Genomic DNA, 20,000 nt, shown 5'->3' with positions numbered 1-20,000 from the left:
TCGGGGTCCAGTACAAGTGACATACCAACTAAGAAGTCACAGTCGAGTCCAAGTTAACGGGGTTCAGGTCCTATTGCATATAGGTGTCCTTCTATCAATATTCGAGTTATGGCCAATACGGTTTCTGGTGGCGTCATCAATGATAGACGAAGATCGATCATCAATACTGCATGGGCAAGGGCCCTCTTTACTTATATTTTATTTTATTACCGTTTTTTTTTTATATCTTTCGTATTCATGGATAACAATTCTGATATATACCCAGTTATTTGGTCTTCACTGATATGGTATGTCTTAGTGTATACCCTTTTTTAATGGAGGAGAGATTGCATTGTTGCTTCCTTTGGATTGTTACTGAATGTTCTTACGTTTACTCGGGGAGTAATAAAACAAACTACTTCGTTATTGTTGTTATATTTGCTGTTGTCGTTCTTGTTGGGGGGGGGGGGTTGTTAGGAATTCCCTATGGAAAAGCCTAAAAAGGTGTTTCGCGTTGGGTTAAAGATACAGGAATTTTAGGATAGGATATGTATGACTTATTCATTAGAATGAAAATGTAAAAAAAAATAAATAATAATGCGCAGAAAAGCTCTTTCTAATAAAATATAGCGTATTTATTTCAATTTTCGTTGGTGAAACAAAGCTCTATTCGACCGTAGATTTTAGTAAGCTAGAGGTCGGATCACACCTTTTTGAACATAAACCTTCTATTAGAAATCTTCATCTGTATATAACCTCTTTTTTCCACTTTTTTTCTGGTCAAAGTTAAGGTTGAAAGATGACGATGGGGAATCTCATGATTGGATTAGCTTATGTTCACCCAATCGCTGTTCAAGTACAGACCCTGAATCTAATTATTCAGTTATTTGTTTTGGTTAAATTCACTGACAGTACCGCAGATGAAAATTATATATAAAATAGGTTTCTAATAATTCGAAAAAGAAAGACAATAGAAGTAACATCTAATTATTCAGTTATCTGTTTAGGCTAAATTCACTGACAATGCTGCAGTTGAGAAGTTTATATAAAAAGGTTTCTAATATTTTGAAAAAGAAAGATGATAAAAGTAAAGTGATCAAAGCCAACACTAATAAAAATCAGGTGGAAAATAGCTGGCATCTGGATTTGCTAAAGAGGCATATATATACTTGGGCAAGGATATACATAGTACTTCCTTCTCCAGCTGATGATGTTCTTTTACATCTAAAACATTTCAGAAAACAATAACGAAATTTAAAACATTTAGAAAATACTGGGAAATTTGTCTCATTCCTAATCCATCTCACTTTCCGTTATATATTATAAATCCACGACCCTGAACGTGACATTTTTATCATTCTCACTTATTATCAAAATCGAAAAACAAAATGTTTATTATAACTTGAAGTTTCGAATAAACGTTAAACAAGTTTTATGCTACAATAACCTAAGGTTTCGCAAAAAAACTTTAAACACGTTTTATGCTACAATAACTTAAGGTTTCGAAAAAATATTACACAAGTTTTTTGCTACACACAATAACTTAAGGTTTCGAAAAACTAAACAAGTTTAAGCTACAATAACTTAAGGTTTCGAAAAAAATCTTTAAACACGCTTTATGCTTAAACAAGCTAAAATAACCTAAAGTTTCGAAAAACAACGTTAAACAAGCTTTATGCTACAATAACTTATGGTTTCGAAAAAAAGCTTAAAAAAATTTTATGCTAAAATTACTACAAGAACAAACCAAAAGTCTAATGTTTTTTTTTTATTTCATCAATTCCTTCACATGTTCAAAATCTCCCTAAATTCCCTCGTGACCTTTCTCTCTCTCTCTCTCTCTCTCTCTCTCTCTCTCTCTCTCTCTCCCAGCAGTGTACTTTCACTGACTTTCATTTACCTTCACCAGCCTAATCCTCCTCCAACGCTCTGCCCAAAGTTCAATATTTCGGGCTCTCTCTCTCTCTCTCTCTCTCTCTCGCCTTCAGCAGCGCCACATTCCCCAATTTCTATTTCGGCCAGCTTCCCCCCTTTTCATTCTTCGTTCCATCCCTTCAGTCCAATGCAATATTCATCCTATTCCTTCGCTCTTCCGTGTTTGCTTCTAGGCGGTTTCGTACGTCGGTTTGTTGTCCGCATATGCCTCGGGTTGCAAGCTATGGCATCATTGCAGCGGTATTTAACTGGTTTCCTTAGTTATTTCTTAGCATATTTCTCCCCATTTAAAGACTTTTTAAATGACAAAATGCATTATTTCTTCCTTACACCTCTTTGTTTATTTTGCATTCATATTTACTGTAGCATTTCGTATCATTTAACGCCAAATTACAATATTCCTTTCTGAATTCTCTAAAATCTATTTTGCATTCAGATTTACATTTTATAATTATTTATCTATTTCTCTGTATACATAAGGCAACGTCTTCTCTATCAAAGGTCGTCTTGTCGACTATAATTCAAAATATTAAAAAAGAAAGACAAAAAAATTTTAGAAAAAAAAGGTCCTTTTATAATCTTTTCCCCCTGTTTTCCTACGTCCAGATTCCTTCTTTTCTACCTTCAAAACTCACAAAAGGCATTTTCGAATTTAGGTTCCCCCTTTATGGGAGTGGAGCAGCCAACGGAGAGCCAAAGGTAGGATTTATAAATCTTTTTCTCCTTCCAACAAGAGGAGAAAATCCATTAGAAGGTTCACCTCTGCGAAGGAAAGTAAATCTTTCCTACATAAATCCTTTTAAATGTCCTATTATTGATACCTGCATCCTGAAGGATATCCTGTTGTTAATGTCTGAATCTTGATGGATATTCTGTTATTCATAAGCATATTTTTTTTATTATAATGGAGATCTTTATAGCAACAAGGATAAACACTTTTAATGGAAGTCCAAATACCAAGGAAGATCAACTTTTATGCTAATTCCTTCTTTACACACACAGAGACACAGACACACACACACACACACACACACACACACACACATATATATATATATATATATATATTGTATATATATATATATATATATATATATATATATACAGAGAGAGAGAGAGCGAGAGAGAGAGAGAAACACACACACACACACACACACTATATATAAATATATATATATATATATATATATATATATATATAAATATATATATATATATATATATATATATATATATATATAGAGAGAGAGAGAGAGAGAGAGAGAGAGAGAGAGAGAGAGAGAGAGAATCACCACACACTCATTCATGCCTACCATTATAACTTGATAATGAAAAGCTGATTACTGACAAAACAAAAAAAAAAAAAAAAAAAACTTGGACAAGAAGAGGATAAGCAGAGTTGTAAGTCAAGTCAGCTCAGAAGAACTCGTAACTCAAAACACGATAGCTGACTTACGAAAGCCAAAACTCAGAGTGAAAAAATGAGGATGTGACAGAGAGAGAGAGAGAGAGAGAGAGAGAGAGAGAGAGAGAGAGAGAGAGAGAGAGCCTAATGGACGGGAAAAATCGAGATTTCTCGTCGAAGCGAGATGAACTTGACAGGTGATATTGAATATATTTCCTGGAAGACTTTCAATGCAACGGTTTGCATTTCCATTCGCTTCGGGTTTCGAGAGAGAGAGAGAGAGAGAGAGAGAGAGAGAGTTTTTATTTCTCTCGTAATAGCAACAAACAAATTTGAGAAATACACTGCAGGAAACTAGTAGAAAGAAACAGATTCACTTCTATTCGTTTACCAAAAACAAACATGTAAATAATGTGCCAAAGTTTCTTCGGCACAAACGATTTTTCTGTACAGCGTACAATTAAGGCCATCGAAAATAGCTCTATCTTTCGGTGGTCTCGGTATTTTTTACGGACTGTTCTATGAGGAAGAGCCCATGCTGGCATAACACCAGCTCAATCTAAAACAACAATCTCGGTATGAGTAGCGGCCCATGAAACTTTAACCACGGCCCGGTGGTGGCCTCTCCTATATAATTGCTTACTTTAACCTTAGGTAAAATAAAAAAAAAAACTACTGAGGCTAGAAAGCTGCAATTTGGTATGTTTGATGATTGGAGGGTGGATGATCCACATACCAATTTGCAGCCCTCTAGCCTCAGTATTTTTAAGACAAAGCCGTCGCAATACTTTTTTTCCTTTTTTACAGAAAACAAACACAGACAAAAGCCAACTGTAATCGAACTTACTTTTCAGAATTTACGCGCTACAGAAAAAAAAATGAAATAAACAAAAACACTTTTACCATATGCTATTGTAGAACGTAATAATATACCAAATATATACCGTAATACGATTCTTGTTCAATAGCGATGTAACACCATAACGTAATGGCATTACAGGAACACTGTAATTGCGCGTACTGCGCATGCAACCCAGTTGAACTGTGTAATTTTAGTTACAAATTTTTTTCTTTCAGACTTATGATGTAGTTGGTTTAAAATACTAGGTAGACACGTAGACGAACTGATAGACTGAGTGAAGGAAATATAGGATCTTAAACAAGACTGGCTTTTACGATTTTGTACAATAAAAAAATGGGCTTTTATCAAATGATATCAAATGAGGTTTTCCTTTTACGCAAGAGAGAGAGAGAGAGAGTAGGATTGATTTTAGAGTTACCAATCAATATAAACCGTAAGAATGATATTAAGTAGACACTTAAAGCATGAAAATCAACACTACCGATTGAAAAATTAATAAAACAATATCCGATAACTCTTGCAGACTCGTGACAAGATGTACAGAACAGAAAATGGAGAAGATAGCTCTGGATGAACAGCAAAGAAAACGGGAGTGTGAAAGGGGTAACTGGGTCGTTTTACAGGTTCCCCTGTAACCTGTAGGAGACCATAAAATCAACAGAATTACTCTGTTTATGACCGATTCAGGCCGTGTCCTTCCCATGCACCTGAAATATGTAGGGACTGCTTCGTAAATGCACCTCTTTTGAATTCGTCCAATGGTTTAGTTTTTACGTACAACAACAAATATCTCCTATGCACTTTTAAAATTATCAGAACCTGTAACCTGTAAGCAGTGTACAAAATAACAGCCTGATATGAAATAAAATAAATGTTCTTTGTGTTGAAATATGTAATAATCAGTACAGTAACTTTTTTATCAAGGGGGATTAGACACTACTTCAAACAGGTAAGGTTCTTGGAAATTGCTATAAACAACTTTCTTACCTAAGCAAGAAATCTAAATTGCTACGGACAGCTCTCTTACTTAAGCAAGAAATCTAAATTGCTACGGACAGCTCTCTTACTTGAGCAAGAAATCTAAATTGCTACGGACAGCTCTCTTACTTAAGCAAGAATTCTAAATTGCTACGGACAGCTCTCTTACTTGAGCAAGAAATCTAAATTGCTACGGACAGCTCTCTTACTCAAGCAATAAATCCATGTCACACACAACTCCTACAAAATGATAAAGAAATACAAAAAAAAAACAAAAAAAAAAAAATACGGCAGTCTAGCGTTTAATCACAAGAGACAAAAAAAAAAAAAAAAAGAATGCTGAGATAAATCAGGACCCCAACCGCACCATACTATCAGAATACGAGAAGATCTCATTGGTATTCTGATGGAAAGTTCTGTCTGATGCTAGTATTCTGCAGGGATGCTGCAATCTTCCTAAGTCGTTCATAACAGTGTCAGCCACGTAAATGGTATGCAAATAAGGTGCAATAATAAAAGGGAACTTCTTCACTTCTGGCTACCGTCAGCGACACTATTTCGGAAGACATCTTTGAGAAGACAATACTATTTCAACTGACATCTTGAGAAATAACTTCCTATCCCCACAGTCCCTCAGTGGTTTACGCGTTCGCCTACAGATTCGGTAGTCCCGAGTTCGATTCCCCGCTCTGCCAAGGTGGAATCAGAGGAACTTGTTTCTGGTGATTAGAAATCAATTGCTCGATATAATGTGGTTCGGATTCCACAATAAGCTGTAAGATCCGTTGCTAGGTAACCAACTGGTTACCTGTCACGTAAAAATATCTAATCCTTCGGGCAAACCCTAGGGGAACTGTTAATCAGGTTAGTGGTCTGGTTAAATAAGATATAATTAAAATTAGATTACTATTCGCATGTTGGGTACTACCAATATTGACTGCAGAACAGAAACTGGCCTGAAAGGAATGAATATACAAATTAGATCAACGATCAAGCACTGGGACCTACAGTGAGCGAGAATATGAGCAGAGGCACCATAAAATGAAATGAAATAGGTAGTAGCTAGGGACGCTGCAAAATATAGGACCTCTTTGGAGATTTTCGAAAACTTCTGATTCATTTCCAAAATTCCATTTCCCAAATTGATCTGCACAATTTTTAATGGTGACTAGTGGACCAAGAGGGGAAACTGATTCCACCATTTTGAACACAAGTCTTAGATTCAAAGGACAGAAAAAAAATAATGATGATATGCAAATGAATAATCCATAGAGGGTCCCATGAATGAGTGTCTCTGCCATCACGGACGAAAACGCAGCTTCCCACAAAGCTTGGGAGATGAACTAACAAGAAAATATCATCTTAAGTCTTAGTTATACATAATCTGCAAGATTAACAGCATAAGAGGGGCGCCTCTTCAAACAGCTCAAAGGTGTCAACCTTAAACCGCACCATTTCACGAACTCACCAAGGAGATAGAGGCGCCTCATTGCCGATATAAGGAGACCAAAGGACAGATAAAACCTCCCTATTATATTCCTAAAGACCACCGGGCATTCATCGAAGCCACAAAGAATTCCAAGAACCGCCATGAAAAGGGCTATAATAGACTTAGAGCGAACGGGGTTATAACCGGCGCTGGGATGGGTTATAACAACCGCTTCCCCCTGGAAATCTCGGGATATGACGCTGGAATGACGAGACTCGTAATCCTGGAGGTATTGTACACTTTCCAGCGAGTTTTGCCATTGGGAGAAACTTAAGGCAGTTGGTCATTTTATGTGTTTGTTAAAGTGTCATACTGCCGTGTATACAGACCGTCTCTTTTGCTGACTTTTAAGAGTATTTCCTAAGAAGGATCGCGAAATTCCTACCATATATAACATTAATACAGAAAGAAAAACAGTTGTCAGCTTGGCATTATTAAAAAAAATAAAATAAAATAACAATAATAATAATACAGGATATATTGAAAATAATGGCTATTTCAGCCGCGTTTATATTGTATAGAATTTTCTCTATCTTATTACAGACTTTTCTCCTGTGCTCACATTGGCTATTAAAACGCCAAATGGGTGATTCATGTCAAAAACGTGGTATTTGTCAAATTGAATATATTATTGACATGAATCCACCATTTCGCGTTTTAATAGACAGCTTGAGTACATAAGAAAAGTCAGTAATAGGAAGAATAGAGAAACTTGTATACAAAATAAACGCGGCTGAAATAACTGTTATTTTCAATAAAACCTGTATTGATGAAGGTCTTCTTCCAGCAAATAATAATAATAATAATAATAATAATAATAATAATAATAATAATAATAATAATAATAATAATAATAATAATAATAATAATAATAATAAAGGCATTCGTATACCATTGACATTTTGGATTAACAAATTATGTTCGAGAACAAATTTTTTTTTTTAGTTATTATTCGTTTTTTAGTTTGTTGTGGATGATGACACCTGAAAGAAACTGCACTCACTGTAATCTACTGAACATAATTTTTAGGTTCTTATTTGTAAATCTACAAGAATCTTACCCATAAACAAAGCAATAAAGCCACAATTCACTGAGAGAGAGAGAGAGAGAGAGAGAGAGAGAGAGAGAGAGAGAGAGAGAGACTCAGCTCGCAACCTTGCTAATAATTTCAGCAATGTCTTACCAATCCAATTTTCTCTGAGCATCGTATCATCTGTTATTGCATGTCAATATCCTTCAAGGATATAAAACGTCTTTTTCCAAACATTATTCCTCCTTAGACTGCCCGGAGTCACGTCAGGAGCAAATATTCTCACTCTCTCTCTCTCTCTCTCTCTCTCTCTCTCTCTCTCTCTCTCTCTCTCTCTCTCTCTCTCTCTCTCCTGGAAATTATTTCGGGCGACGACACCGGACCCGCCAGTCACATCTATCACACGCCAATGTTATACATAAACCCAGGAGAACTCCTCCTTTGTTTTCAGATGAAATGGCGCGAAATGATATATTGAATCGTCCCTTCTTTCCGCTGATAAATAAACGCTGGCAAATTGGAACGTGAGGCGTGAGATTTATCACGTCACGGTCTGTCATCCGAGCTGGAATGGGAATCGAATTCCCTCTGGTTTGTTTGCGTGGAATGCCGCGATCGACCGACGTTAAGTAAACAAACCAAGTCTGAATATTTATGGGCCAAGAACGTATTCATTCCACTGTAAGGAAGATTGATTCACGGCGATGACAGATACCTGAGGCGGATCAAGAAAGATCAGTCGAAGAAACAAACGTTGACTTTATTTGATTAAAATCTCATTTATTACCGATACATTTTACGCTTAAGATACCTGACTCCTCCTTCAGGCAAGCTGGAGATGCGTTCTTTAAACTTAATGGTCTGGTAAAACTGCTATTTTAAGAAAATCAATGAGGGTGTAAGACTAGACAGAATCCTGGAGTATGTGCAAATGTGTCAAAAGATGACAATTCTACAGGTCTATGTAACTGCCACGACTGCAAAACTTAACAGTGTACAAGAATGTAGTTGCCAATACTTCTGACATAAGTTTAACTGTCTATTAATTTCTTTAAGTTGTATGCTGACAGATGTTTTGTATGATTGGGGTAAATACGCTGAAAGGTTAATATATGACAAATTATATACTTTACAAAAGGATACTAATCCTGCTGTCATTTTCATGACTTAAAAGGTTTAGTTTATCTAACTATATTTAATATAGAAAATACCGATGTGAAATATCAAAAGAAGGAAAACACCAAAATTGTGAAAAAGTAAAACAAGACGAGTCCAAAGTGAGAGAAATTTACTGATGTGCATATTGTGAAAAACAAATAAATGAATAAACATCATAAAATGGAGGGATAGGTTTTGAATTGTCTGATACACATACATTTTACCCGCATGGTCTTATCAACGAACGATTAATAAAATATATTATTTTATATCAATTCAGTTCACTATTATTCAATGTTACTAAGGTAACTAACTACTTATATACTTTTATGAGAACGAAATTTGCTTTTTCCATTATCTCTTTAATTTACACTACTCATAATTTATTGTCTTTTTAATATACAAATTATTCACTGGAATAAACAAAACATTCGCCCTTATCTACTTAGTTTTTTCCTCTTGTCTTGATCACCTTATCTACTTAGTTTTTTCCCTCGTCTCTTTGTCACCTTATCTACTTATTTTTTGTCACCTCTTCATCAAGCTTGGTAAAATTCCCTTATCTACTTAGTTTTTTCCCTCTTCTCTTTGTCCCCTTATCTAACTTATTTTTTTGTCTCTTCTCTTCATCAAGCTTGGTAAAATTCCCTTATCTACTTAGTTTTTCCCCTCTTTCTTTATCAACCTTTGCAAAATTCAGGACAACCATTAGAAAACAGACCCTATAAAGGTTTTATTTTCCTTTACAGGGAGCGAAGCCCCCCCCGGGGGATTACTTTTATCAAGACAAATCCTCTTTTCGGCCGACCCTTTATTCTCCCCAAGGGGAAACTGAACTCGCAAATTGCTCTTACCACTTCCGAGGGGAGAGAAGAAGAGGAATGCCCACGTCAAGTTGAGGAGGAGGAGGAGAAGGAGGATGAGGAGAGGTAGGAGGAGGAGGGAGGAGAGGTAGGAGGAGGAGTAAGATGATCTCTTATTCTTGATGGCAGAGAACGGTCAAACAAATATCAAGAGAAACTGCGCAGAGTAATTGCGTAATGAAAAGCGTAATTCGTGAGTCGTAATGGGGTGTAATCGTCACATTACAAGGAAAATAATATGCGTAATTCGTGAGCCATATTGGGGTTGTAGTCGTCACATCACAACAAGGAAAATTATATTGAAGATACAAAAGCTGAGACAGTATGAAGCAAAATTAAGATGAATATGGGGTTGTAATCTTCACATTACAACAAGGATTATAATACTGAAGTTACAAAAGCAGTGGAAGTATGAAGTAAAATTAAGATGAATAACACGTTATAAAATGAATGATTGAAAAGCAGCAGTTTGCAGAAAGATGAGAGAAGTGAGGAAAATAAACTATATGAAAACGAAACATTACAAAATTCAATATAACTATAGGAGAACTTACTTAGAAATCGAGTTTTCTGTACAGCGTATAATCAAGGCCACCGAGAATAGATCTATCTCTTTCGGTGGTCTCAGTACAAAGCTGTGTCATCTGCTACCCAAGGATCTTTAGCCACGGTCCGCTGGTGGCCTCTCCTATATCGTTGCCAGACGCATCATTATGGCTAACTTTAACCTTAAATAATATAAAACCTACTGAGGCTAGAGGGCTGCAATTTGGTATGGTTGATGCTTGGAGTGTGGATGATCAACATACCAATTTGCAGCCTTCTAGCCTCAGTAGACTTTAAGATCTGAGGGAGGACAGAAAAAGACTCAGTGCGGGCGAACAGACAAATAGTAGAAATGGGAATAAAAAAAATAGACCTCGAAATATTGACTTAACAGAATGTTTACAAAGGTGACAGGGATTTTTAGATGGTGTTAAAGGGTATGAAAAGCTTTTTGTATTTCCCAAAGATAAGGCAACCAGGCCAATAATATCACTGACTACACTTTTACGACCACTAGCAATGGAAACTGAAGCTCTTAATGGAATAGAGAGAGCATAAAACGGCCCAATGTGGATTCTCGCGTGGACGTTACGTCTCGTAAAACACGTGTTATTCTTTGCTTATCGCCTGAAGTACCTGAATATATTTGTTTGCTAAATTATTTCTGGAAACTTTCTATTTATACTTGTACGCAAATCAGAAATATTCATTTACCTTTTTTCCATAGATGCTGTATGTATTGTACTCTCTCCCATACATACTAACTTTCACTTTTAGGTCAGAAATTTAATTTTTTATAAAGCTGTTGTAAAGGCTCGGTATTTCATATAGACTTCTATAAAGCAATAACCTTTGGCAATTCGTGTATTTTCTGCAATGCTTTATGTGTCACATTAATTCTCCCTTTCTAAATCTCACCGCATTTGGGGCAATTAAATTGAAAGCAACTCTACTTTCACTACATAATTAAATGCTTCCTATAAATATCTTGTATGTTGAGATTTAATAAACATTAAAAGACCCGATCTTCTGCGTAAGTTGGAAAGTGCCACATTCATTTTCTCTTTGTAAACAGGTCCAAAATCACAGCATATTTGGGGCAATTAAATTGAAAGCAACTTTATTTTCACTGGAAAACTAAACGTTTCCTATGCATATCTTCTATGTTGAGATTTAATAAACATTAAAAGACCCGATCTTCTACGTAACTTGGAAAGTGCTACATTCATTTTCTCTTTCTACATAGGTCCAGAATCACAGCATATTTGAGGCAATTAAATTGAGACCAACTCTATTTTCACTGAACAGCTGAGTGCTTTATACAAATATTGTACGTTGAGATTTAACAAACACTAAAAGACATGATCTTCTATTTAGTTTGCTAAGTGTCACATTAATTCTTCTTATTAATGAACAGCCGGTCGAGAATCTTATCAAATCTGGGGGAATGAAATAGAAAGCAACTCTGCTTTCACTGAATAATAATAATTACTACAAATAAATCATTCACATTAATTTTGTTTATTAATAACCAGTAGGTCGAGAATCTTATCAAATCTGGAGGAATGAAATAGAAAGCAACTCTGCTTTCACTGAATAATAATAATTACTACAAATAAATCATTCACATTAATTCTTCTTATTAATGAACAGCCGTCGAGAATCTTATCTAATCTGGGGGAATCAAATAGAAAGCAACTCTACTTTCACTGAATAATAACTACTACAAATAAATCCTGTCGGGATTTAACAAATATTGCAGACACAATCGTCTATGTATTTAGGTAAGATGATAAATTTCCAGCTAGTGAACGAACTCATACACCTTTGTAATCAAGTAACCAAAACCATTGTCAAGGCATTTCCTTTGTACCTTCGTTTTTTTTACTACATATCTTGATTGCAATCTTACCTTTAGCCGACTCGTATTTATAAATTTATAATCTGACAGCTGTACATTCCCGAGATTATTCGCACGAAAGCAATTTCGTCTGAATATTATCAAAAGCATTCTGGACACTTTGTTCTGACAAGATTATAATCAATGTCACAATCCTACTTCGACTGCAGAGTCGTCGATGAACTCCTTTGCAGAAGACGTTCATACATTAGCCGCTTCGTACGTCTACACAAAGGCCTTCTCAGCATTACGTCGAAACCCTTACACAAGTTGCGCCATTAACTCGATCTTTCTATAACGTGTGTCCTCCTTGCTCCCAAAACTTCTTAAAAGCTATCATTCCAACCCCTAAAGAAGTTGCGTCATTAACTTTTAACTTCCTTTCTATAAGGTGTTTGTGTCCTCCTTATTTCTAAACCTTCTTAAAAGTACTTTATATCAATAACCTATAATCTCCAATCTTCCCACATGACCCAAACATCTAAAAACACACTGATCCAAAAGGCCACCTTGAGCATTTACAAGCATAAGGACATGGCGACAGCATCAGCCACGTGAATAAGGTGACATCAGCTCAAATCGGCGTTACAGCACTTAGCTCACGTCCAATAGGTCCATGGATTCCTCCAAGCCTACCACCATAATGTCTACACAGATGTAAATAGGTAACAGTGTCTATTAAGTCCAAGATGAAAGGGTGTGAGGACAGCAACCTCACCCTTTAATTTCAAGACGTAACCAATACGAACATATCTGAAGTGGGCCATTTATCCAAAAAGGCTAAAAGTGCCAAAAATGTTAACCATTTGCTATGCTTTATAATATCCCATATTATAACCCGTTCGATAATATGGAGTTTCCTGGTTATATTAACCCTTGATATCTTATAATCCTTGAGCTATCCCATAGACGACTCAGGAATGCAAATTGGCTGTTTTATAACCAACGTGATCTCCTTACTGGGGAATTGGGAGACCGTCGGAGACCGTTACCTCAGCGGCGGTGATTTTGGAGATATGGATCCCGGAATAGGGTCGTTTGGCCTTCCCAATGGGCAGCTCCTGAGCCCAAAAGCCTTCGACGGGTGTACGTTGTACAGTCAAGTTTCTCTTTTATGTCACCTGATGGGGATGATTGGTTGGACTCTGTGGAATCACTTGCGTAGAAACCGAAGTCTGCCTCTCTCTCTCTCTCTCTCTCTCTCTCTCTCTCTCTCTCTGTATATATTATGTATTAAGTTACAAACGTCCTCCTTCAATGTCCAATTCGCTCTACCTCAGAATTAATATATTTTCAAATATGGTAACCGAAGGGGAATTCTTTTTTTAGTTGATATTAATTTCCTCTCGTCGGATTCATATAAATATATATATATATATATATAATATATATATATATATATATATATATATATATATATATATATATATATAAAAATGAAGAGAGAGAGAGAGGAGAGAGAGAGAGAGAGAGAGAGAGAGAGAGTTCACCGTTCTGATCCAGAAGCATATACTGTTAGTAATCTCCAAGTGACACTCCTCACCTTGTTAATAATCTCCACCTGACACGCTAATTAATAACTTTGTCTCGTCTTGTTTGTGCATTATTTGGGGGAAATAATTCCTAATTAGCTTCCTGTTTTTTTTGTATCAAAATGTTAAATGACATAGTGCCACAGGTTTATTTGAATCTTGTTTTTGGTGCTTGTTTGCTTAATTATGAATTATAATAATAATTTCTTTAAATGAGTCATATTCAATACCTTTTATGTGATGGGAATATTAAATGTCATGAAGAAGTCATTGCTTGTTTGTCTGTTTGTATGGTTTCTTAACGTTGCATGGAACCAGTGGTTATTCAGCAACGGGACCAACGGCTTATTACGTGACTTCCGAACCACGTCGAGAGTGAACTTCTATCACCAGAAATACACATCTCTAACCCCTCAGTGGAATGTCCGATAATCGAACTCGAGGCCACCGAGGTGGCAGGCCAAGACCATACAGATCACGCCATTGAATTATAATGCTAATTTCTTTGATAGTCATATTCAATACCTTTCATGTGTTAGTAATATGAAATGCCATGAAGAGCTCATTACACGCCGTTTTTTAAACCTCTTGTATATATATATATTATATATATATATATATATATATATATATATATATATATATATATATATATATATATATATATATATATATATATATATATATATATATATATATATATATATATATATATATATATATATATATATATATATATATATATATATATATGTATGTATGTATATATATATATAATATATATATATATATATATATATATATACATACATATATATATATATATATATATATATATAATATATATATATATATATATATATATGTATGTATGTATGTATATATGAATACATGGATATACGCACATACGTGTGACCAGTTGGGAAGCAAGTTCCTCTCCTATCAGACGGATATACATGGATATACGAGTATACATACGACCAGGTGAGAAGCAAGTTCCCCACCTATCAATTTTGCACTGCATACATCCGGAATAAGGCAAGGGTGTGGAATGGGAATTGTTAGAATTCCCATTCCACACCTATGCGGATGCAGACGGAGGAACTGTTGTTCAAGAGATCCTTTAATATCTGAAAATATCTATCATGTGAAATCTTTTGATAGACTGTGTTATTTAAATGTTTTTCAGACTTGGTTCCACTGGACTGTAAATTTTGTCGATGAAAATAATTAAAGTACGTGACAAATCATATTTTTATTTGTTATACAGACGACAGAAAAATAGTAGTCGCACCCTTAAAAGGAAATTCTCTCTCTCTCTCTCTCTCTCTCTCTCTCTCTCTCTCTCTCTCTCTCTCTCAAAAACCAAACTTTGTTACAGAGATACATTTTCAGTTTCAGTCTCTCTCTCTCTCTCTCTCTCTCTCTCTCTCTCTCTCTCTCTCTCTCTCTCTCAAAATATCTTTGCAGATACATTTTCAGTCTCTTTTCTCTATCTAAAATCAACTTGGTTACTGATATATATGTTAAATCTCTCTCTCTCTCTCTCTCTCTCTCTCTCTCTCTCTCTCTCTCTCTCTCTCTCTCTCTTCAAAAAACTCGTTACAGGGACATTTCCATCAATCTCTCTCTCTCTCTCTCTCTCTCTCTCTCTCTCTCTCTCTCTCTCCAAAATCATCTTTTTTACAGAGATACACTTTCAGTCTGTTTCCTAAGAATTTGAGTTTTTCCTCGGACGAACTAAACAGACAGCTTTCATTACCCACGCGTCAGATGCCAGACTCGGGCTCCAGATAAAAGCTACTGGATGAAAGGAAGGGAGAATCCAGAATGAGAAGATAAACAGAAAAAACTTCATTGCTGAGCAACAAGAATAAAAAAAAAACTTGAAATTAATGTGAAAAGAGAGTCCTCAACACAGAACAGCCGTCGACAAGTTCGCTCAGATAGACACGAAGTCTTTCTCCAGATATTTTTAGTATCAATTTTCTAAAATAAAACAAAGCAAAATAAAATTTATCAAGGAATGAAAAAAATTGAATTAGATATAAAATGAGAGTTCTCAACACAGAACAGCCGTCGACAAGTTCGCTCAGATAGACCAGAAGTCTTTCTCCAGATATTTTTAGTATCAATTTTATAAACTAAAATAAAACAAATAAAATTTAAAAAGAAAAAAAATGAATTAAATATAAAATGAGAGTCCTTAACATAGAACAGCCTTCGACAAGTCGCTCAGATAGACACCTGTCTTCTCTAGATATTTTTAGTATCAATTTCATATATATATAAAATAATTATAAAACGTTTTCGATAACTAGTAAGGGATGAAAAAAAGTAGAAGTTATTTATTGTTATTATGTTAAATTTGAAAAAGAAAATTAAATTTATAAAACGTTTTCGATAACTCATTTGAATTCACACAAATACAAACTTCTGGGTTTCTATTACTGACATGACCAGGTAAGGGATGAAAAAAAGTAATTTGTTTATTGTTACCATGTTAAATTTGAAAAAAAATTAAATTTATAAAACGTTTTCGATAACGCATTTCAATTCACACAAATACAAACTTCTGGGTGTTTATTAGTGACGTGGCCAGGTAAGGGATGAAAAAAGGTAGAAATTATCTATTGTTACCATATTAAATTATGTTGAATTATTATAAGTACTATATTTATCATTTCCGTCCTGTTACATTAACTCTGCATTTTAATTGCTAACTGAAATTAACTTGTAAGACGTCTTCCGAATATGAAAACAGTTTCAAGCAATGTATTTCTTTGTTCCGTTGTTTATCATTGAATTGTTTATAGTTACGAATATCATGAATTTATATCACTGATTTTTTTATAGTTACGAATATCATGATCGTGACAATGGTAAGACGACAACGTAGAAAACTATTCTGTCAAACAGGATGACAGCAGACATCACGAAAGCACAATTTTAGCCCCCCCCCCCAAAAAAAAAAAAAAAAAAACCCAAGGTCATAAATATTCTGTGGGTCCTATCGATTCGGTACTTGAATTCTCCCTCTACTGATCGATGTCTGTCTGGTGATCCTTGAAGAGTGAATGGATGAAGATGAATAAAAGATAACAAAAAAAAAAGAAAAAAAAAGGGTGGAACAAGAGCAACCGAAATACGTCTGTCTATCAAGAGGGCTAATTATCCTAGAATCATTTCGTCTGTCTAGTATTTGTAATCACTTCTGCCATGTCATGAAAAGAATCTCTCTCTCTCTCTCTCTCTCTCTCTCTCTCTTCTATTATCTCTGCTTTTCTATATATTATAAATACATTATTTTTTATTATCTTTTATTATTATTATTTATTTTATTATTATTATTATTATTATTTATTATTATTATTATTATTATTATTATTATTATTATTATTATTATTATTATTTATTTGGTTTATCACAGTCCTCCAATTCGACTGGGTTGGTATTTATAGTGTGGGGTTCCGGGTGCATCCTGCTCCTTAGGAGTCCATCACTTTTCTTATTATGTGCGCCGTTCTAGGATCACACTCTTCTGCATGAGTCCTGGAGTTACTTCAGCCTCTAGTTTTTCTAGATTCGGATCTGGTTTATGCTATTTAGTTCTACCTTCGTCCATTCCACTATTCCTGCGCTGTATCTGATTACTGGCACTGTCCATGTGTTTATTATTATTATTATTTGATTATTATTATTATTATTATTATTTCCATTTTTCATATCATTACTTTATTTTCATTATTTTTATTTTTATGAGTTTTTTTCATATGCATTATATTTATTTTTATTTTTATTATATTTTATTATTTATTTTAAATTTTCAATTAATTATAATTAATTTTTATTTTTTAATTATTATTTTCATTTTTATTTATGCTACAACTATTTTTATTATTGTTTTTTATTTATATTCTTAGTATGTTTATTATTATTATTATTTTATATTATTCTTATTATTATTTTCTATTTTATTTTTTCTTTATATTTATTATTGCCTATTAGTATTGTTTTTTTATTTTATTTATTTTTTATATTTATATTTATTTTTTTATTTTTATATTTTCTTTTTTATTTTATTATTTATATTTTCCTTATTATTTCAATATTTTTATTTTTTATTTTATTTAATTTTACTAGGTTTTTTTAAATATTTTTATTTGACTGCATTATTTTTATTATTATAATTTTATTATTATTATATTTTTGATATTTATTCAATTTATTTTTTATTTTTTATCATTATGTTTATTATTTTATTATTGTTAGTTCTATTTTTATTCATTTTTTATTTTTCCATTTACAAAATTATTACTATAATTTTCTTACCTTTATTTTTTATTATATTATTTTTAAATTTTATCATTAATTAATATTACTTTGCTATTCTTGTTTTTTATTTTATTTTAATATATATTATTTATATTTTGAAATTTTTTACTAATTGCATTTATTGTTTTTATAATTTTATAACTATTTTTACTTTCATTATCACCCTTTTACTTGTTCTTTAAATATTAATATATTTCTATATTTTGTATTTTTACTATTATTTTTTATTCGCATTTCTATTATTTTTATATTTATAACTATTAATTTCAGGTTTTATTTTATTACTGATATTTCATTTATACTTCATTGCTATTATTCGTATTTGTATATTTTTATTTTTATTTCCATTAATATTATTTCATTATTTTTATCTTTATTATGGAAGTAAACAATCTTTTAAACATATAGTATTAAAAGTAATTGCTGCCTCAGCTGCAGTAATTTTATGTAGGGCTATTTTCATAATTATGATTTTCTCATTGTTGCTTAAATTGCTGAACAACGCACCGAAAGTTGGCATGTCAATTTTAATGTTATTCAGAGATGCCAGAGGCTGTAGTTAAACATTCGTTGTATAACCCGTAGAGTATTTAATGGTCAATTTTTATTCCAAGTCTGGATTCTGACTATTCCTTGACACTACTTAAACAGTCTAGTAGACCGCCTACTGAGGTCATTTTAACATGCAGGGTCAAGATCAGTGTATATATTTATATTTCAATTTTTACAGATAAAATATATCATAGTCAATAAGGTCATCTCTCTCTCTCTCTCTCTCTCTCTCTCTCTCTCTCTCTCTCCCTCCCTGTTGTATTAATACTACATATTATTTTACTATTTTGATCTTTATAATTATAATCATTATTATTATTATTATCATTATCATCATGATTATTTTGAATTGATATTATTATTAATATTATTTTAATTGTATTTATATTTTTATTTTATTTTTATTATTTTTACTGTTTATAATTATAATTTTTATTATATTCTTAATATTTTCATGTTAAACTTTTATTATTATTATTTTATTATTTTTATTTATTTGTATCTTATTTTTATTTTTAATATTATTTAACATAATTATTATTATTATTTTTTTTATTAGAGTTATTTAATTGTTTTTTTATTTTCATTTTTTATTATTTTTATTTATATTTTACTTATTATTATTTCATCATTTTCATTTTCTTTTTATTAATTTAATTTTTAGTTTTTAAATATTTCTATTTCAGTTCATTATTATCATTCTATTAGTTTTATTTATATTTTTATTACTTTTATTATTTTATTTGAGTTATTAGTGAATTATATTATTTTTTATTTTTATTATTTAATCAAAATTATTTTATAAATTATTTTTTATATATTTTTATTACTTGTATTATTACTCTTTTTCCTATTATCTTTTTATTGATTTTATTCTTTAGAGTTTTCTTTTATCTTTTATTATTTTTTATATTGTCATTATTATTTTTTTTTATTACTTATTAGATTGTTTTTATTTTTTATTTGTGTTTATAATTCAATATATTTTTATTTTTTTATTATTCATGTTAAACTTTTATTATTATTATTTTATTATATTTATTTGTCTATTAAAATTTTTATTTTTATTTTTTAACATTTAATTATTATTATTTTTTTATTAGAGTTATTTAATTGTTTTTTTATTTTCATTTTTATTTATTTATATACTTATTATTATCATCATTTTCTTTTCTATTATCATTTTTATTGATATTCTATTTTCAGTCATTATTATATTTTCTATTAGTTTTATTTATATTTTTATTACTTTTATTATTTATTTGAGTTATACTTTTTTTAGTTGTTTCATTACTGATTATATTTTTCCCTTATTTTAGTTAGTTGTTATCATTATTTTTATATTTTTATTTTCATTATAGACTTATTTATATTTTTTTATTTTTATTACTTTTTAGTTTTATTTTATTTTTAATTATTATTTTCCTTATTATTTC

This window comes from Macrobrachium nipponense, chromosome 6 (genome assembly GCF_015104395.2).
Source record: "Macrobrachium nipponense isolate FS-2020 chromosome 6, ASM1510439v2, whole genome shotgun sequence".
NCBI lineage: Eukaryota > Metazoa > Arthropoda > Malacostraca > Decapoda > Palaemonidae > Macrobrachium > Macrobrachium nipponense.
Note: the sequence above shows the minus strand (reverse complement) of the source record.